This window comes from Oryx dammah, unplaced genomic scaffold, assembly GCF_014754425.2.
Source record: "Oryx dammah isolate SB20612 unplaced genomic scaffold, SCBI_Odam_1.1 HiC_scaffold_3, whole genome shotgun sequence".
Classification (NCBI taxonomy): Eukaryota; Metazoa; Chordata; class Mammalia; order Artiodactyla; family Bovidae; genus Oryx; species Oryx dammah.
Window position 1 is genome coordinate 90,278,877 of NW_024070187.1, and position 22,018 is coordinate 90,300,894.

The following is a 22,018-nucleotide window of genomic DNA, read 5'->3' on the forward strand; positions in this document are numbered from 1 at the left end:
GAAGCAAATTAGCAGCAGCAGCAGCAGCAGTAGGCAAGAGAGTAGTGTGACATCAAAACGCAAAGGAGTCAGGGGTCAGATCAAAGAGGACCTTGTAAGTTACAGAAAGGACCTTGGATGGAATTTAAATGTGGGGCCTGAAGAGATGGTCTATCACACCCTGATTCTGTCTCTACTTATGGTGGGATGGGCCAATTGCATTTAATTAAACTCCAGGTGATTTTTTGTGCCAATTCCTTTTTTCCCTTCCATTTATTTATTTTTGGCTGCACTGGGTCTTGGTTGCTTTGCACAGGCTTTCTCTAGGTGTGGCAAGCAGGGGCTACTCTTCGTTGTGTTGCTCCAGCTTCTCATTGTCCTGTCGTGGAGCACAGGCTGTAGGTGAGAGGAGAGAGAGATGCAAGCAGAGGTCAGACTGATGGAGGGCACAAGCCAAGGAATGCAGGTGACCTTGAGAAGTTGGAAAAAAGCAAGGAAGCATCTCTCCTCTGGAGCTTCTAAAGAGAGCATGGCACTGCTGAAATCTTATTTTACTCCAGTAAAACCCACCTGAGCTTGGACCTCCTGTACTGTTAGATGAGACATTTCTGTTGTTTGAAGCCACCAATTCCAGGGTACTTTGTTACAAGCAGCAATAAGAAACTAAGTCATCTAGCCCACTGTTCTTCTCAGAAACATAGAGGATAAAACCATAACACTGAAAGGGACAGTGAGAGGAAAGAGGCCACAAAGGGTGAAAACTGGTGGAGGAAAGATGACAGTTTGACCCCAGGCGGGTCGATGAAAACACCTACATTTGAATCACCATCAGTTTTGAGTTTCAAACTGGTAGAGTGCTGATTTTCTGGGAGGTTTTAAGTTCATGCCACTGCAACTTGGTAAAGAGACCTGATTATAAGCTCAGTAGCACAACAGATGGTCTTTCGTGGAGGAGTGTCCACCAAGTGGCCTTAACCCTCACCTGTTCTTGGCTCCTGGAAACCTGGTTTAGACAGATCCTAAACTCTAAAGATCTCAACATTTTAAGAAGATCTCAAAACACAAGCTAGTTAAGTGAAATAAGCATTCTTCAGGTTAGTTGGACTAAGTGCCTAGCACTTTGGGTATTTAATTATATCCTGAGTTACACGTTTGCTGGAAGGTAAGAAGAAGGATTGAACTCCTACGACTAATGGACTTACTCTTTTCCTTTGAGAAGTTAAATTTTTTATGAAGAAAGTTGTATAGGTATAATTTAAGCTTTTATCATCTTGTGTGCCATCCTCTGAGAAGTTAACATTTTTCAGGGTTTGTTTCATGGAAATTGGGAAATGAGCTATTGGAATTCAGACCTGGGATCTTACTAGATACTTGAAAGAAATATACATGTTGAGTGTTGAGATAAAACCTTAAAAGAGTAGGAGAGTGAGTGAACTTTTGGGAATGGGAAAGCAGAAAATACCTGATGCTTTCTTCTTACTCCTTGATTTTCTTTTTTCATATTTTCACTTTGGAGTAATTACTGATGAGCAGCAGGTCAGAAAAAGGCAACCATTGACCTTGGTATAAGCAGCTGCTGTTGCTAAGTCACTTCAGTCATGTCTGACTCTGTGCGACCCCATAGACAGCAGCCCACCAGGCTCCCCCATCCCTGGGATTCTCCAGGCAAGAACTCTGGAGTGGGTTGCCATTTCCTTCTCCAATGCATGACAGTGAAAAGTGAAAGTGAAGTCGCTCAGTCGTGTCCGACTCTTAGCGACCCCATGGACTGCAGCCCACCAGGCTCCTCCGTCCATGGGATTTTCCAGGCAAGAGCACTGGGGTGGGGTGCATTGCCTTCCCCCATCATGTTTTCACTAATACGGTATTTATTGAGTGCCTAAAATGTGACACGATCAAGGAAACCAGAGCAAACAAGGTCCCTGTACCTCAAGAGGGAATGTGTTGTCTGGTTACTTTCATGTCACTTGCAGCTAACCCAGGTGTCACCACTCACATTCCCTCAGCCTTTCATTGCCCCCGCACAAAGGCTGGACTTCCCTCTGTTGAAGCTACAAGGTGGCTCAGATGGTAAAGAATCTGCCTGCTATGTGGGGGGACCTGGTTCAATCCCTGGGTCGGGAAGATCCCCTGGAGAAGGGAATGGCTGCCACTTTAGTGTTCTTGCCTGGAGAATTCCATGGGCAGAGGAGCCTGGCAGGTTACAGTCCATGGGATTGCGATGAGTCGGACATGACCGAGCGACTAACACTTTCCTACCGTCAGCACCTTGATTCCTTTGCCTGTGGACTTTCCTTTACCTCCTCCTTTGGTTAATGACTCTGGGAGCAACTCTCAACCCATGACTGAGTGAAGATGAACAGCTCAGCTTTTTCATCTCTTGAATGAGGTAAGAGGGAGGTGATGTTTCCACTGGAGTTGCCCAAGGTGATGGCTGGCTTGAAAATGGGACTGCTTTCCTTCTCTTATCTCTTTTGCCCATTTTCTCTCTGAGCTTTCTTTACTTCCCATAGAAACTCTTTGCTTTTGAATTCTTTTGTTTTTAATTTTATTTTTTATTTATTTTTGTTTCTTGGCCATGCCGCATGGCATGTGGGATCTTAGTTCCCCCACCAGGGATAGAAACTGTGCCCCCTGCATTGGAAGAGTCCTAACCACTGGACCACCAGGGAAGCCCCTCATTTGAGTTCTTGTTTCAGAGTCTGCTATTGGGGAAACCTAAACTAAAATAACCACTGTTTAGGAAATGCTTACTAATGTGAAAGCCAGAACTTAAAATCTAATGTAAATCTCTTTCCACTTTGCTCTGGAATTCAAGCAGGAGGAATCTCATACTTCCTTAGACGTAATATTTTCTTGGGTGCTAAGGAAAGGAGAAATTCATTCCTAGATGTTATGTTTTGCAAGTCTCCCTTTCATCTTCTGCCTGCTCCCCATGGGCCTGCCTTTCTCATTTTTCTCCATTGAATGGGTTGGTGAGCCTCTCTGTTTTCATCCTGGCTTCTATTTTCTGTATCAATCAAGCCGCAAGAGACTTTCCCCTCCTCTCTGAGAGGAAGATCCAGTCTGTCTTTTGTTCCATAGGTCCTTTTATTCTTCAGGTTCTATAGGTGAGTGGTTAAAGAAAATGTGGTTCTTGAGCAGAACAGACAGAGAAAATTAGATCTGATTTTTGTCTCTGAGCATAGTTTCTTTTCTAGAAGGTTAGTTATGTTGCTTCTTTTCTTTCTCAATTCATTCTATACACACAGCACAAGAAGCAAGGTGAACAACATACTATTTTTCAGTCCAGAATATTTGACAGTATAATCTGTCAGTGGTATGAAGTTTGGCTCCTAAGCAAGCAATAAAATATAATTTCCAACCCACCCCAACCGCAAAATATCAGAATAACTTTTCAACACTGAGATGTAGTTTCCTGGTGTAACTTGTACCACTGCCAAATTCAGTACCAGAAGCTGCTTTTCTTTTGGAGCTGTGACTCACTAGGTTGTCCATTCCCAATTTCCTTGTTTTTTGCTTGAGTTCACTGAAGACTGACAGACAGTAGCTCCATGTGACAGCCATTAATCTGCCTTAAACCTCAACTTACTCTTGAATGGATAGAATAATGAATGCATTTTATGTCATATAATTCATGTTGTCAGCTATATGAAATTGGCAGTTCAAGATCAACTAAATATGCTTTCAGTCTTCTTTCCTCTGCGTTCCTATTTGAATATAATAATGCAAAAGGCATTGTTACTTCCTTCAGCTAAAGTACTTTTATAGTAGTCTGAACTCTGAGTAAGAGAGCAATAAATACATCATCTATCAAAAAAAAAAAGCGAGAGAGAAGGTAAGGAAGATATGTATTTCCTTCTTTGTAGTAGTGGAAATTAGCAAGCATTTTAAAAAGTTGTGTTTGTGTGTGTGTGCGTGTGTGCACACAGGGAGGGTCTTTTCATCATAATGAAGGAGGTCTTGGCAAGTCAGTGTTCATTCTAACCCCATGGCATTGATTGCTGAGCACATGCATGCCCACTCTAGCTCCAGGGAGCCTTGGAATAGAAAACAGATTCAGAAAGTAGTACAGAAGAAAATCGACTCCCAACCTTCCATCTCTCATGCAGGGGAAAAGATGCATTCTTCTTAGAATTCCTTGGTTTGTCCTGTTTATGCTGTCATTTCATAGAGGTTAAATATATACCTTTTCATTTATTCCTGGTAGGAATGTAAAATGGTTCCGTCACTTTGGGAAAACAGATGGCAGGTTCTTAAAATGTTAAACATGGAGTTACTGTATCACCCAAAGATTAGATGGCTAAGTATTGGCTTGGCCAAAAAGTTCGTTTGAGTTTTCCCGTAAGCTGTTATGGAAAAACCCAAACTTCTTGGCCAACCCAGTACATACCCAGGAGAAATGAAAACATATGTCAATACAAAGACATACTCAGGGACTTCCCATTCTGCAACTGAAAAGATTCTACATGTCGCAACGAAGACCTGGCATGCAAATAAATAAAAATAAAATATAGTTTTGAAAAATGACATACTCAGATGTTCATAGCTGCATTGTTTGCAATAGCTGTTAAGTGGAAAAAATCCAAATGCCCATGAACTGGATAAACAAAACGTGGTATCGCTATATGATAAAATATTGTTTAGCAATAAAAAAGGACTGAATATTGATACATGTTACAACTGGATTAACCTCAAAAATATTAGGCCCAGTTAAAGAAGCCAGGCACAATAAAGCACATATTATATAATTCCATTTATGTGAGACATCCAGAAGAGGGAGATCTATAGAGACCGAAAGGAGATTAATGAGTGCCTAACCTAGGGGTGGAAATGGAGAGTAATTATAAATGGTATAAAGTTTCTTTTTGAGATGATTAAATGTTCTGAAAGTAGATGGCAGTGATGGGTGTACAACTTTGAGTTAAAAATCATTGAATTGTAAAGAAAAAAAAATCTCACTTCTATTCTGGTTATAGAAAGGAAAAGAAATAAAAAAGGAGAAAGAATAAAGAAGAATCACAAAATAGATATTACCATGTTGAGCACTCAGTATTAATTTGATTAACATATTTAAAGTAGTAGAGGAAGACAACCAAATGAAGCTTTAACAAAAACACGGCAGTGCCCGAATTATTTAGGGAGTCAGGACAATCTAAAAAGTTGTTCTTGAGACAGCTTAGGAAATGAGATCTAACATGGCATGTTCAGAGAACCTAGGCTGTGGATTCTAGAATCTTCTCCAAAGGAAGAGTGCCCTTCCTTGTAGTCAGATATCAGGATCTTAAATCTCTAATTCATTGGTTCACCACGGAAAATGAAAATATATGTTTATAAAAAGACTTGCACAGGAATGTTTGTAGCAGTTGTATTCCAAACTAGGAGCAATCTAAATATGTACCAATAGGAAATGGGTAAAGAAATATGGCACATCCACACAATGGAATTCGCTCAACCATAAAAAGCAATAAACTACAGGTATGTGCAACAACATAAATCAACTACAGAAACACTGTGTTGAATGAAAGAAGGTAGAGCACAGGCGAGTGCATACTGAGTTATTCCACGTCCAGGAATATTTAAAACAGGCAAAACTAAATGGTTGGGGACTGACTGAAGCACAAAGCATCTCTCTGGGTGATTGAAACATTTATATCTTAATAGTAGTGTGGGTTATCCGTAGGTATTTGCCAAAACTCATTGAACTGGATCCTGAAGATCTGTGCATTTTATATCATATAAAATTATACCTTAAAGTGAGATACTTTGAAGTATGAGGCAGGAACAAATTGACTGGGCAATGACACCATGGAACAAAATAGAAAATTTAGAAATGGGTTCACTACATAAAAAAAGAATTAGTATATGATGAGAGAGAAACTTTAAATCAGCAGGAGCAAGAAGGGAGGGGAGGATTATTTAATAATAATATTGCGAGCAGGAAAGATAAAAACTGGCTCCACTTCATTTGTAACACCAAAATAAAACCTAGTGAATTAAAAATGTACATGCAAAATAATGAGATAAGTTTCTCCACATCCTTGCCAAGACTTGCTACTTTTCTTCTTCTCCTTCTCTCCTCCTCATCCTTTTAAAAAACAGCTCACCTAACTGAGGTGAAGTGGTGTCTCATGGTGGATTTGATTCCCTTCCTTAATGATTTGTGATGTTGAATATTTTTTTCATGAGCTTGTTAGCCATCTATATATCTTCTTTGGAGAAATGTCTCTTCAACTTCTTTGCATTTTTAAATTAGGTTGTTTTGCTGTTGTTCTTCCATAGTTCTTTATGGACTATACAGTTCATGGAATTCTCCAGGCCAGAATACTGGAGTGGGTTCGGTTCAGTTCAGTTCAGTTGCTCAGTCATGTCCGACTCTTTGTGACCCCATGAATCACAGTACGCCAGGCCTCCCTGTCTATCACCAACTCCCGGAGTTCACCCAAACCCATGTATATCGAGTCGGTGATGCCATCCAGACATCTCATCCTCTGTTGTCCCCTTCTCCTCCTGCCCCCAATCCCTCCCAGCATCAGCGTCTTTTCAGATGAGTCAGTTCTTCACATCAGGTGGCCAAAGTATTGGAGTTTCAGCCTCAGCATCAGTCCTTCCAATGAGCACCCAAGACTGGTCTCCTTTAGGATGGACTGGTTGGATCGCCTTGCAGTCCAAGGGACTCTCAAGAGTCTCCTCCAGCACCACAGTTCAAAACCATCAATTCTTCAGTGCTCAGCTTTCTTCACAGTCCAACTCTCACATCCATACATAACCACTGGAAAAACCATAGTCTTGACTAGACAGACCTTAGCCTTTCCCTTCTCCAGGGGATCTTCCCAACCCAGGGATCGAACCCAGGTGTTCCACATTGCAGGAGGATTCTCTACCAGCTGAGCCACCAGGGAAGCCCAAGAATACTGGAGTAGGTAGCCTATCCCTTCTCCAGCGAATCTTCCCAACCCAGGAATCGAACCAGGGTCTCCTGCATTGCAGGTGGATTCTTTACCAGCTAAGCTACCAGGGAAGTCCTTATATATTCTGAATACTAATCCCTTATCAGCTGTATGATTTGCAAATATTTTCTCCCATTCTGTGGATTGTCTTTTTACCAGGTTGATAGTGTCTTTTGATGAACAAAAGTTTTTAATTTTGATGAAGCACACAATTTTTTCTTTTGTTTCCTACACTTCAGGTGTTCTAAGAAATCATGACCAAAGTTAATGTTATGAGGCTTTTCCTTTGTATCTTTTAAGAGTTTTATAGTTTTAGCTCTTATATTTATTTGATTCATTTTGAGTTAACTTCTGTGTGTAGTGTAAAGTAAAGGCCCAACTTCATTCTTTTGCATGTGAATATTCAGCTTTTCCAATACTGTATCTTGAAAAGACTGTCTTTTGAATATTGAATGGTCTTAGACCCTTGCAGAAAATCATTTGGCTGTATTTGTAGTCTATTTCTAGGCTGTTTATTCTATTCCACTGGTCTATATGTTTGTCTGTATGCCAGGACAACATTATTTTGATTACTATAGTTTTTTAATAAGTTTTGAAATCTAGAAGTATGAGATCTATAATTTTGTTCTTTTTTTTTAAAAAAAGATTTTTTTGGCCATTTGGTATCCCCTGAGATTACATATAAATTTTAGGTCGGACTTTTCTGCAAAAATTTCATTGGATTTTGATAGAGATTGCATTGAATGTATCAATCTCTTCAGGTAGTATTGACATTTTAACAAGACTAAGTCTTTCAGTAGACAAACATGGGCTGTTTTTCTATTTATTTATGTCTTTGTTAATCTTTCAGTAATGTTTTACAGGTTTCAGTGATAGTCTTTAGCCCCCTTGGTTAAGTTTATTCCTAAGGAATTTTTCTTTTTGATGTTGTTGTAACTGGAATTGTTTTCTTAATTTCCTTTTTGGGTTGTTCATTCTTAGGTTTAGAAACACAGCTAATTTTTGTATGTTAATTTTTTATCCTGTAGTTTTGAAGAATTTATTAATTCTGTGTGTGTGTGCGTGTGTGTGTGTGTGTGTGTGTGTGACTTTTGGGGTTCTCTACATCTAAGGTAAGGTCAAATAGAGATAATTTTGTTTCTTCGTTTCCAGTTTGTATGTTTTTTATTCCTTTTCCTTGCCTACTTGCTCTGGCTAAAACTTCCAATGTTATGCTGAACAGAAGTAGTGAAAATTGGTGTCTTTTTTTAAAAAAAAAGTGTGCTGCCATTCATGGGATCGCAAAGAGTGGGACACCGCTGAGCGACTGAACGGAACTGAGGTCTTCGTTGTGGTGTGTGGGCTTCTCCTTGTGGCGGCTTCCCTTGTTGCAGAGCATGGGCTCTAGACATGCAGACTTCAGTAGTTGTGGCACACGGGCTTAGTTGCCCTGCGGCACGTGGGATCTTCCTGACCAGGGATGGAACCCATGTCCCCTCCATTGGCAGGTGGATTCTTAGCCACCAGTCCACCAGGGAAGTCCCGAAAATGGGTGTCTTTGTCTTATTGCTGATCTTAGAGAAAAAGCTTTCAGGCTTTCACCATTGAGTGCGACATTAGTTATGAGTTTTTCAAATATGGCCTTTATTATGTCATGCTGCTGCTGCTAAGTCGCATCAGTTGTGTCTGACTCTAGGCAACCGCATAGATGGCAGCCCAACAGGCTCCTCTGTCCCTGGGATTCTTCAGGCAAGAATACTAGAGTGGGTTGCCATTTCCTTCTCCAATCATGAAAGTTAAAAGTGAAAGTGAAGTCACTCAGTCATGTCCAACTCTTAGCGATCCCATGGACTGCAGCCTACTGGGCTCCTCCATCCATGGGATTTCATATTTTAAAATAAAATATAGATAAATATTTATATAATTTGGAGGAAGGAAAGCATGATAGAAAAGGCAAATACTATAAGGGAAAGAAAAGATAATGTGTTTGATTTGAAAATATTTATATGGCAAAAGATCCATAAACTAAAATGATATGATAAATGATATGATACAGGTAGGATTCTTAATATAAAAGAGCTATTACATATAAATAAGGAAAAAATCCATACAAAAGCTAAACTGGCAAGGGACATGAACATGCAATTCCTAAAAAAAGAACAACAGAGAGTTGTGGCATATTTAGGAAAAACATTTATTCTCCTTAGCATTTAAAGAAATAAAATTTTTAATGAGATAGAATTTTTGAAAATTGAAGTATAGTTGAGTCACAATATTATATTAGTTTCAGGCATACAAAATAGTAATTCAGTATTTTTATAGATTATACAAAGTTATTATATTGACTATATTCTCTGTGCTATACATTACAAACTTGTAACTTATTTATTTTATACCTGGTAGTTTGCATAAATTGTCTTTACCATTTTGCTCCCTTCCCCCACCCTATTCCCTTCTGTTAACCACTAGTTTGTCCGCTACATCTGTGAGTTTGTTTCTATTTTGTTGTATTTGTTCATTTGTTTTACTTTTTAGATTCCACATAAATGTGAAAATATACAGTATTTGTCTTCTTCTGTCTGACTTATTTCACTAAGAACTTTTTTTTTTTAACCTCTAATTCTGAAGAAAGATGAGAGAGAGTAGTAATTTCACACATATCCATGGGAATACAAATTGGTTCAGACTATCTGAGACGTCAGGGAAGCCCTTTCGGGAGAGCACCAAGGGCTAACTCTGAAAAATGTGCATCCTTGGCAATTATATAACTCTGGGTTTATCCTAAAGACAAAATCATCCAAGATGTACGTTCAAGGATGTTCACTGATATATTATGTAAGAGAGCAAAAAAAGAGGACTAACCTAAATGTCTAACAACCGTGGGGCCACTAGAAATGATGATTCAGATGTAGTGTGTATACCCACCCACCCACACACACATATGGTCATCCCTCAGTATTTAAGCCCTTCCCTAGTGGCTCGGATGGTAAAGCGTCTGCCTACAATGCAGGAGACCCAGGTTCGATCCCTGGGTTGGGAAGATCCCCTGGAGAAGGAAATGGCAACCCACTCCAGTACTCTTGCCTGGAAAATCCCATGGACGGAGGAGCATGGTGGGCTACAGTCCATGGGGTCGCAAAGAGTCAGACACGACTGAGTGACTTCAATTCACTTCACTTCAGTATTTAAGGGAGAACTGGTTCCAGCACCTTTTCTTGGAATCTTTGGAAGCTCAAGTCCCTTATATTTACATATAACCTAAGCACATCCTCTTGTATACTTTAAATTATCTCCAGATTAATCATAATGCCTAATACAATGTACATGAGGTGTGAATAGTTATGTGTGCTGTGTGCTAAGTTGCTTCAGTTGTGTCTGACTCTGTGCAGCCAAATGGACTGTAGCCTGCCAAGCTTCTCTGTCCATGGGATTCTCCAGGCTAGAATACTAGAGCAGATTGCTATGTCCTCCTCCAGGGGATCTCCCCAATCTAGGGATTGAACCTGCGTCTCTGATGTCTCTTGCAATGGCAGGCGAGTTCTTTACCACCAGTGCCACCTGGGAAGCCCTGTGAATAGTTATAAGTACAATGTAAATGCTATTCAAATAGTTGCCAGCATGCAGCAAATTCAAGTTTTGCTTTTTGGAACTTTCTGGAATCTTTTTTTCAAAGATTTTGGATCCATGATTGGTTCAACCTGCATATATGAAAGGTTAACTTTACCTGTAAATCTACTGATCTAAGCACGTGTACTGAGTGAGAAGCAAATTGCTAAATAATACACCGAGTACTACCTGAGTTTTATTTATTTGTTTTTAACAAAATTTGGGAGGCTAGTTATACAAAAGTATTAAAAATGGTTGTGTCTAGATAATAGTATTTTAAGTGATTTACATTTTCCTCTTTTTTCATTTCTTTCTCTAGATTTCTACGATAAACATGTAGTCTTGATGTAGTAATTTTTTTTTACTTAAAATGATGACTTTTTACTATGGTAAAATATGCGACACATATATTTACCATTGTAACCATTTTTCAAGTGTATAACTCAGGGGTGTTAAGTGCATTCATATGTTCTTCAACCATCACCACTGTCCATCCTCAGAACTTTTCATCTTCCCAAACTGAAATTATACCCATTAAGTAATAACTTCCCATTACTACTGCCCCATCAGTGCAGGAGCATTCTATATTCAATCATATTTATCTCTCTCTCCCCTTCCCAACTACACATATACTTAAAAACAAAAACAATTTTATTGAGATATAACTCACACATGAAATAAATCTCCCATCACACACACTTCTGAAGTGCATTTTAGCCTTCCTTGTCTTTCTGGTTTAATTGGGAACATTTTAACCATGCATGCAGGACAGTGTTGGAAGTGAATGCTCTTGAATTGCTTTGGAAGAAACTGTAGAGGAAAAAAATATAAGTGAATTTTACCTGCCAGAATCCTGTGCTCTGTGTTTGGAAAGAGCCTCTGGGTACTTTCAAAAACTATTCAAACTGGTTTTAGGCCCAGCTCCCCTTGGAAAGCTGAGATAAACTCAAGAGCAGGAATCTATTAATAGGTCAACAGCAGGAGTAGAAGGGGGGTTTGGAGGAGTCTGAGGCAGCTGCGTCTCATTTGGGACTTGAAAATTGGCTTTTCTTTTATTCTTTTATAGAATCTAGGAAGAGAAGGGATGTTTCCTCCTGCACATTTGATTATTATAACAGGCCAAGATCTCTTTGAACATAACCAGTAAAGAAAAGACGCCTCCGTGGCCATAGAACTGGGTAAAATAGTAACATAATCTCTGGTTTGTAGTTTGAATCCTATTAATGTTAATGGTGTAGAATTGTACAGTGAGAATGCGCTGGGAGTTTTTAAAGCTCGATTTTTCAAAGGCTGCATTCCTCATTAGACCTTCTCCATTAAAGCATGCTTGAATGATGCTACACAGCCGAATAGTTGGGATTTTTTTCCACTCTTGTCATAGTCTGAAGACAAAGGATTCTTCCGCTTGCCCAAGTTCCTGCGAGCCTAGGTTGAGCGGCTGTGACAGCGTGGCAGCAGGGAGCTTTTTATGCAGGCTTGGGTTTGCCGTCAGGCCTCATTCACTAGACAGGATCAAGCTGGAGCAGTGGATGGAGGGAAAAAAAATCAATGGGGGAAAATCTCACGCAGCCAGATATGGTGCCATGATCCACTCTTCCCTTTCACTGATGCTGAGTCATGGTGCCATCCAGGCCGTGGCACAGAAAACTCTAAAATCTCCTACCTGCATTGTGTCTTCTCTGTGCTTTGGCTAAAGTGATGTCCAGACAGTTTAACAAACGCTAGCGTTAGGGTCTCAGCTTTCCTGACTACTCCTGTGAGTGGAATTAAGAGTGGTGGAAAGGAGCTGGGGGCCCTGTAGCGGATACCCACATTCCTCCTCATGGTCTCACAGCCTAGCTTGTCCTCAGTGTCTCCTGGCTTCAATTTCCTTATCTGTAAAGCATGGATAATATACTTACTCCTTGTAATTCACAAGGTTTCTGTGAGGATCAAAGAGGGTTAACTCGTATGTTTGTTAGCAAATGGAGGCATACGTTTAATTCATTATCATTGGGATTTTGATACTTGAGTTAGAAGTTGTGTGTATAATTCTTCTGGATTATGTGTGCATGAATTTCAGCCATTACCAAAAGTTTTTTAATATTACCCAAGGATAAGTGTGGTGTGTATGTGTGTGTGCTCAGTCGTGTCTGACTCTTTGTGACCCCATGGACCATGGCCCGCCAGGCTCCTTTGTCCATGGAATTTTCCAGGCAAGAATACTGGGTCGCCATTTCCTTCTCTAGGAGATTTTCTCAACTGAGCGATCCAACCCACATCTCTTGTGTCTCCAGCATGGCAGACGGACTTTTTACTATTAGCACCACCTAGGAATCCCCAGAAAAGTGTTAAGGGCTAGATAAATTTAAAAGTGACTTTAGGCATAAGATATAAAATGTAAATATCATTACTTTTAACTAGTTCATTGAAATAGAGTTTGGGGGAAGGAAGGAGAAAGAGAGGGTCAAATAAAAACCCCCTCCTTCACAACAAAACAAAACAAAGCAGGAATCATCAAAAGAGGGAAAGACAGTGAGGAGTAGGGAGTGAAAACACAGATGCGCTAAGGCACCAAAACGGACACACAGGAAAGACACTGTCGCCCTTGACTTGTGACCTTATGTCTCTTTCTATTGAAGGTTTTAAAAACCATATTACATCTTTGCACCAGAAGCAACATATTAGTTTGCTAGGGCTGCCATAACAAAATGCCACACACAGACTGGATGGCTTGAACAATTGAATTTTTTCTTCCAGTTCTGGAGACAAGAAGTCTAACATCAAGGTGGTGGCAGATTGGGTTCCTACGAGGCCTCCTTCGTCCTTGGTTTGCAGATGGTGGTCTTCTCACTGTGTCCTCAGGTGGTCTTGCATGTGTGTGTGTGTGTGTGTGTGTGTGTGCACATCCCTGGTGTCTCTTTCTGTGTCCAAATTTCCTCTCCTTATAAGGCATCGGTCATATTGTACTGGGGGCATCCTCAGTGGCTCAATGGTAAAGAATCTGCTTGCAATGCAGGAGACACAAGTTTGATCCTTGGATTGGGAAGATCCTCTGAGGAGGACTTCGCAACCCACTCCAATATTCTTACCTAGAGAATCTCATGGACAGCGGAGCCTGGTGGGCTATAGTCCATGGGGTCTTAAAGAGTAAGATATGACTGAAACGACCGAGCACGCACACACACAAGCACGCATATTGGGTTAAGTGAAAGTGAAAGTGAAGTCACTCAGTCATGTCTGACTGTGACTCCATGGAGAGTGTAGCCTACCAGGCTCCTCCATCCATGGGATTTTCCAGACAAGAATACTGGAGTGGGTTGCCATTTCCTTCTCCAATCCAATATTGGATTAGGACCCATTCTAACAACTCATTTTAACTTAATCACCTCTTTAAAGATTCTATGTTCAAATATGGTCATACTCTGAAGTACTAGGAGTTAGAGCTTCACTATGAATGGGGGTCAGTACAATTCAGCCCATAACATAGACAATATGTTGTCTATGTTGCATCATAGACAATAAGAATTAGTTAAAGGACCAGAATTTACTCCAGAATCATAGAAGGGGGCCAAAAGGAGTTGTGAAACCAGTGGTAAAATTTGTTTGAATATCTCCTGTGATACTTATATCAATTATACAAAAGATATCTGAGTTTATGGAGAAACTCAGACTTCCGTGGATAAATAATTGTTTGGTTTAAGCATTTGGTCCAGAATTTTTGATTTGGGAAGTGGGATTGGAGTGTCAGATAGGGAACTAGAATCTACCCTGGTTATGTCAGCAGAGAAAATTTAATACAGGGAAAAACGTGAAGAGATTTACTACTCTCTGCTCCTGAGGAGCAATTTAACATGGGATCATTCATGAGGGAGTCACATGTGATGTTCATGGGATGTTCTGTGGGATGTCAAGATGGTCAAGACTTCTGGGGACTGTGAGAGATGATGTGGCACACAGCAGAAGGGTTGACATAGCTTGAGGCAAGACAGTGAGTGCATACTCTTGTCTCAGTAGAAAGAATTAGTAGAAAGCAAGAGACTTTGATCCTTGATAACTGTTTGAAGGGAAAAAATTAGACCAAGAGCCATGTACCAGATGCCAGATACTTGTGTTAATTTGCTCAAGTGAAGTTACCATGTCAGGAACAGCCATGACAATCAGCATTGCCTGATAGAGTTTAAAATAATCTATAAGCATTATCCAGCGTGAGTACATCTTCTGCATAGGCCAAACAGGAAAGTTAAATGGAAATGTTAGGAATTGCCATACCTGCTTCTTTTAAGTCTCTGATCTTGGCATTAATCTTGGCAACGGGTAGGAAGTCCTATAAGGTAGATTTGAGCTCAAACCTCAAGTATCACCTGACTACTATAGGTCTTCTCTTTGAATACTGATCTCCAGTGGTGTTTTGGGTCTTCAGGAATTAGCCTCCATTCAGAACTAGTATCTAGAACATTTCAAAGATCTGTAGATTCTTTAATTTCCCTTGATAAAAGGCCAAGACTGTACTTAAATCTTATTAGCAGAGTTGATCCACATCACTTGCTTATGCAAACTAGTATGTGTATATATACTAGCTGATGCCTGTTGTTTGATGCCTGCTATGACAGTTGATCTCTGCTCTGGGGGCTCCCCATCAGACCCTCTCAGAATTGCACTGCAGGCTGAAGCACCTCCTACTCAGTCACCTTCCTTCCGTTTCTTTCACAGGGGTCAGACCTGTACTGTGGTCAGAAGCCTCTCCCCTCCTACTCCTGACCCTTCTCCCCTTTATCTTCCATAGATGTTTGCCCCAGTGTGTGTCTATCACACCTTGTTCCACTTTGGTTTCTCAGAGGATCTGAGCTGACACAGAAATCAACTAATCATGCAAAATAGCCTGAAGTCCATTGAATATTAGATTGTTGACAAGTATAAGACTCCTGGGCTTTGGTGAGCATAATTTTAGTTTTTCTTAATAACTGAAAAATTTTTTAAATAATTAAATATATCATATATTAAAAAGCCTGAATAAAGTTGGTTTCTTTCTTCTAGAAAAACATCTATTCCTTAGGTAAGAAAATGTTGCTTTTGGAAATAAATTTTTAGAGTGGATCCAGAGAAGAGATTGAATTCAGAGAAGAGATTAGGAGCAGAAACTGGGAACCTGGGTAGCATCTGCCTGTCTCTGCTGTGTGTTTTGCTTTCTATTTTATATCAAAAAGTATTAACCTAAGATCTAACTTGTCAAAAATGAAAAATGTGGGATTCATGTGGTACTCTCAAAAAGCTCCTTGAAAAACATTTTTTCCTTCTGTCAAAGATCAGCTAAAGTTGAATTTGGCATTGTTTGGCCTCTGTCACCCCTGCATTCAGGTCAGACTCTTGTCTGACCTAAGTGAGGCGGTGATGGACAGGTCTGTAGAGGGTATTATCACAGCCTAATCAGATAAACTGAAAGTAAAATTGTTTTTCTCTCATGGTCTGGCCTAACTTGCTCTGTGAATTTTCAGGGCACGGTACAATTGATTGTGAGGAATGAGACAGAGATTTTGGTCACAGCAGCAGTTCTGGGAACCAACTGTCGTCCGCCTAGTAGACTGACTTCCTCAGCAACAGGGCAGCCTAAGCACCATGAAACCTGAAATATTTTTTTTACCTAATGCATAAAAGCGGGCCCTATTGTTTCCTGGATGCATTAGGCTTTCAGTCGAGGATAATGACACATTTAATCTTGTGCTGTGCTAAGTTGCTTCAGATGTGTCTGACTCTGTGACCCTATGGACTGTAGCCCGCCAGGCTCCCCTGTCCATGGGATTCTCCAGGCAAGAATGCTGGAGTGGATTGCCATGCCCTCCTCTAGGGGATCTTCCCCACCCAGGATCAAACCTGCATCTCTTATGTCTCCTGCACTGGTAGGTGGATTCTTTACCACGAGGGCCACCTGGGAAAGATCTAAAACATTCGTTTTGTAATAGTAACAATAAGTCCAAGTCTAGAATCAGCCTTGCAAAAAATAATTAAACTAAATAAAATGAATAGCAGCAACCAAAACTAAGTCCTAAAGGCACTAAAAGAATCTTTTTGTTTGCTTGCTTGTTTAATTATATATTTTAATAATAATAATAATAGACAAGTAAGAAATACCTATGTTTGGGGCTGTAGAGGCAATGGCAAATAGGCTTAAAGGAAAGTAAAATACTGTTAAAATAGTATTTTGCTTCTGTGCCAGGGGAGTAATAGAAGGAAATAATTATTTGTTGCAATTGTGCTTTGTGATACACACACACACACACACACACACTCAATTGCTCAGTCCTGTCCAACTCTTTGCGACCCCACAGGCTGTGTAGCCCACCAGGCTCCTCTGTCCGTGGGATTCTCCAGGCAAGAATACTGGAGTGGAGTGCTGTTTCCTACTTCAGGGGATCTTCCTGACCCAGGGATCAAACCCTTATCTCTTGCATCTCCTGCATTGGCAGGTGAATTCTTAAACCACTAGCACCACCTGGGAAGCCTATATATATTTATTAATATTTTGGCCAGCTAAGATTATTTATTTATATTTTTGATTGAAGTATAGCTGCCATACAATGTTATATGTCATAGGTGTACAATATAGTGATTCGGAATTTTAAAGATTGTATTCTGTGTGTAGTTATTATAAAATATTGGCTAAATTCCCCATGTTGTACAATATATCTTTGTAGCTTATTTCATACTTACCAATTTGAAGGAGCCTGGCATGCTACAGTCCATAGAGTCACAAGGAGTCAGACACGACTGAAGTGACTTAGAACATGTGCTCGCACAGTTTGTACCTCTTATTTCCCTACCCCTCTATTGCCCTTCTCCTCTTCCCTCTCCCTACTAGTAACCATAGTTTGTTCTCTATGAGTCTGCTTCTTTTATGTTGTATTCACTAGTTTGTTGTATTTTTTAGATTCCACATATAAATGATATCACACAGTATTTGTCTTTCTCTGTCTGACTTATTTCACTTAGCATAATGCCCTCTATCTGTGCTCCTGCAAATGGCAAAATTTTTACTTTTTTAATAGCTGAATAGTATTCCCTTGTGTATATAAACCACTTCTTTATCCATTCATCTGTTGATGGACACTTAAGTTGCTTCCATATCTTGGCAGTTGAAATAATACTGATATGAATATTGATAAATAACTTAACCTTCTACCTAAAGGAACTAGAGGAAGAAGAGCAACAGTTAGTAGAGGAAAGAAATCATAAACATCAGAGCAGAAATAGATGAAATAGAGACTAAAGAAAAGAATTAAAAAGATCAATGAAAATAAAAGCTGGTTCTTTGAGAAGATAAATAAAGTTTATAAAGCTTTAGCTGAACTCATCAAGAAAAAAAGAGAAAGGGTCCAAATCAATGAAATAAAAATGAAAAAGGAGACATCATGACCGACATCACAGAAATACAAAGGATCATAAGAGATTACTACGAACAACTCTATGCCAATAAAATGGCCAACCTAGAGGAAGTGGACAAATTCTTAGAAGTATTCTCCCAAGACTGAACCAGGAAGAAATAGAAAATATGAACAGATCAATTACCAGTAATGAAATTGAATCAGTAATTTTAAAGGTCCTAAGCCAACGCAGGAGATGTGTTCATTCCCTGGGTTGGGAAGATCCCTTGGAGAAGGAAGTGGTAACTCATTCCAGGATTCTTCCCTGGGAAACCCCATGGATAGAGGAGCCTGGAGGGCTACAGTCAAACAAAACTTAGCGACTAAATAACAACAATAAACAAAAGACAAGGACAGGATGTCTTCGTAGGTGACTTCTAGCATACATTTAGAGAAAAGTTAACACCTATCCTTCTCAACCTTTTTAAAAAAAAAAAAATCACAGGGGAAGGAACACTTCTCAGTTCATTCCATGAGACCAACATCACCTGCTAAGTTTCATCTGGTAAAATTCTTAAAAGATCTTGTTTAAACTTCACTCTTCATTGGCACACATAGATTTTAAAACATTTTTTAAAACAAAAATTTTAGCTTACTTGTGCTTCCCTGGTGGCTCAGAGGTTAAAGCGTCTGCCTGGAATGTGGGAGACCTGGGTTCGATCCCTGGGTCGGGAAGATCCTCTGGAGAAGGAAATGACAACCCACTCAGTACTCTTGCCTAGAGAATCCCACAGAGGGAGGAGCCTGGTAGGCTACAGTCCATGGGGTCACAAAGAGTCAGACACGACTGAGCAACTTCACTTCAGACTTAATGCTCAATATAAACTCATCTTTACAACACATCTATGCAGTAACTCCTATCATTAACCCCATTTTGCACTGAAGGAAAGAGATTTAGACTAAGTGATTTGACCCCAGACTTCAAGCTACCTATTGTACTGTGTCTCTCTGTCTACTTCATAGGGTTTCCATGAGAATCAAGTGAGTTTCTGTGTGTGAAAGCACTTTGAAAACCACAAAGCACCAGATACTTAAAAGCCAGTTTTTAAGAGATAGAAAATCTCATTCTCTTTATGGAACAATCCTTTTAATACAATACTTAGAAAGCAAGTTACTGTCCAAACTAAAATAAAATTAACCATGGATTAGAGGAACACTTTTGGATGACAAAGTAAGTGTTAAGAAAAACACAAAGATAAAAAGAAAAAATTGACATATAATCAAGATAAGTTGTAATTTAAAAAATGGCCTTTTTGAAGGAGTGAGAATTGTTTGCAGAGCTAAACAATGTGATTGCATTGCCACATTGTATAGAACAGTCTCTGGAACAGGTCTGACTTGCCCATAAGAGGATAACTGCATGGTCTAATAGATTGCTCCCACCTTCAGCAGCTACTGAAGCTCTTAGAAAATGTATCCCCACTTAACAAACGTGGCTGAAAATGCCAAGAAGCCTTTTGCTAAAGGATGTGTTCTCTAGGCCCGGACTGAATTCATTATTTTGTTAGAGCACTGCCACCAAGCCAACCATGGGCAATTTAGCATGCCACATTTCAAGCTGAATTTAATTGATCATAATATGTTCGCTTTTGTGTACCATAAATGAGAAAAATTTACCCTATGATCAGGTGACCACTGGTCAGGAATGCCATAAACAGAAAGTGTTAATTCTGCCGTAAACAGAAAGTCAAGTCTTGGTTGTCCACCTATGAAAAGCTGGTCCAAAAATTTGCCAAGGCTGTCAAGGTCCTATGTTGACAGGAAACAAGTCTAAAAAGCCTGTGTCTGTGCCTTTTTAGGGGCTTCCCAGGTGGCACAGTGGTAAAGAATCAGCCTGCCAATGCAGGAGATGCAAGAGATCCGGGTTCGATCGATGGGTCAGGAAGATCCTCTGAAGCAGGAAACGGCAACCCACTCCCAATATTCTTGCCTGGGAAATCCCTTGAACAGAGGAGCCTGGTGGGCTGCAATCCATGGGGTTGCAAGGAAGAAGTAAAAGAGTGTGCGTGTGTGTGTGTGCGTGTGTGTATGCTGCTTTGTTATGGAACATCACTTATCTTCAAACCAAAAAAAGAATGGGTAAATATCTTGATCAAAGAAAGCACATCTGAGTGACTGTTAATCTACTATGGGAATATTTTTTAAAACACACAGCTCTCAAGTTACCTTAAGATAGCTATCTGTTATAAGCACTAGCTCCTTCTCTCTTTATGGCCACATGCTTTCCCTTAAGTAGCAAATCTAAAAGTGGGGATCATTGGAATGTTATCCAAAGTTGGGGGCTTCCCTGGTGGCTCAGATGGTAAAGCATCTGCCTGCAATGCAGGAGACCTGGGTTCGATCCCTGGGTAGGGAAGATCGCCCAGAGAAGGGAATGGCAGCCCACTCCAGTATTCTTGCCTGGAGAATCCCATGGACAGAGGAGCCTGGTGGATTACAGCCCATGGGGTGCAAAGAGTTGGACATGACTGAGTGACTAACATTTTCACTTTTCACCCATAGTGCCTGATATCCCAGTCACAAAGTGACATGTGAATGGGTCCAAGATCACAATAAAAAAGTGTGTTACAATACACACCATTTATCAAACACTTCCTTTTCCAAGGAGCTGTAAATCAGAGAGAAAATCTGAGAAAGACACCAGGAATTCAGTGAGCATCTTTTTTTCTATCAGATTTAGGGCAATTCTCAGGTACTTTGGGACTCAGAATTACTTGGGAAGGATTGAGGGTTGTATCACATAGGCTCTGAAGTCAGATTGCTTTGTTTTGCTTTCTTTCTCTGCTGTTTGATAGCTATGTGACCTGGGGCAGGTTACTTAGTCATTGTAAGACCTGGTGCTCCTGTGGGTAAAAACAAAAGAATGGGAAGTGAAAGATAGGGAGGGTCACAGGGAGAGAGAAAAATACACATCTCACTTAAGAGTGCTGTAAAGACTGACGTGTTGCTTGGCATGGCTTCAGGCATATGGTAAGCCTACAATAATTATCTACTGTCCTTGTTCAGTCACTCAGTCAAGTCCGACTCTCAACAACCCATTGACTGCAACACGCCAGGCTTCCCTGTCCTTCACCATCTCCTGGAATTTGCTCGAACTCATTTCCATCAAGTCAGTGATGCCATCCAACCCTCTCATCCTCTGTCATCCCCTTCTCCTCTAGTCTTCAATCCTTCCCAGCATCAGGGTCTTTTCCAATGAGTCAACTCTTCACATCAGGTGGCCAAAATATCGGAGCTCCAGCTTCAGCATCAGTCCCTCCAATGAATATCCAGGGTTGATTTCCTTTAAAATTGACTGGTTTGATCTCCTTGCAGTCCAAGGGACTCTCAAGAGTCTTTTCCGACACCACAGTTGGAAAGCATCAGTTCTTCAGCGCTCAGCCTTCTTTATGGTCCAATTCTTACATCCAGACACAACTACTGGAAAAAACCATAGCTTTAACTAGACGGACCTTTGTTGGCAAACTAATGTCTCTGCCTTTTAATACACTGTCTAGAGGCTTAGTCTTCCCTCGTGACTGAGATGGTAAAGAGTCTGCCTGCAAATGCCGGGGATCTGGGTTCAATCCCCGAGTTGGGAAGATCCCCTAGAGAAGGAATGGCAACAAACTCCAGTATTGTTGCCTGGAAAATCCCATGATGGGAGGAGCATGGAGGGCCCCAATCCATGGGATCGCAAAGAGCTGGACACGACTGAGTGACTAACACATTCACACTCACTAGGTTTGTCATAGCTTTTCTTCCAAGGAGCAAGCGTCTTTTAATTTCATGGCTGCAGTCACCATCTGCAGTGATTTTGGAGCCCAAGAAAATAAAGCCTGTCACTGTTTCCATTGTTTCCCCATCTCTTTCCATGAAGTGATGGGACCAGATGCCATGATCTTCGTTTTTTGAATGTTGAGTTTTAAGTCAGCTTTTTCACTCTCCTCTTTCACTTTCATCAAGAGGCTCTTTAGTTTCTCTTCGCTTTCTGCCATGAGTGTGGTGTCATCTTCGTATCTGAGGTTACTGATATTTCTCCCGGCAATCTTCATTCCAGCTTGTGCTTCATCCAACCTGGCATTTTGCATGATGTAGTCTGCACATAAGTTAAATAAGCAGGGTGAC

At 40.4% G+C, this 22,018-nt stretch overlaps 2 non-coding genes across 2 annotated transcripts; both read left to right on the forward strand.

Annotated features, from left to right (window-relative positions):
• The first annotated feature begins 9,876 nt into the window (after positions 1-9,876).
• TRNAC-ACA lies at positions 9,877-9,948 on the forward strand. The gene has a single exon. It is a non-coding gene; the product is annotated as a tRNA-Cys (tRNA).
• Positions 9,949-20,195: 10,247 nt separating this feature from the next.
• On the forward strand, positions 20,196-20,267 carry TRNAC-GCA. Its single transcript has one exon. It is a non-coding gene; the product is annotated as a tRNA-Cys (tRNA).
• The last annotated feature ends 1,751 nt before the right edge of the window (positions 20,268-22,018 follow it).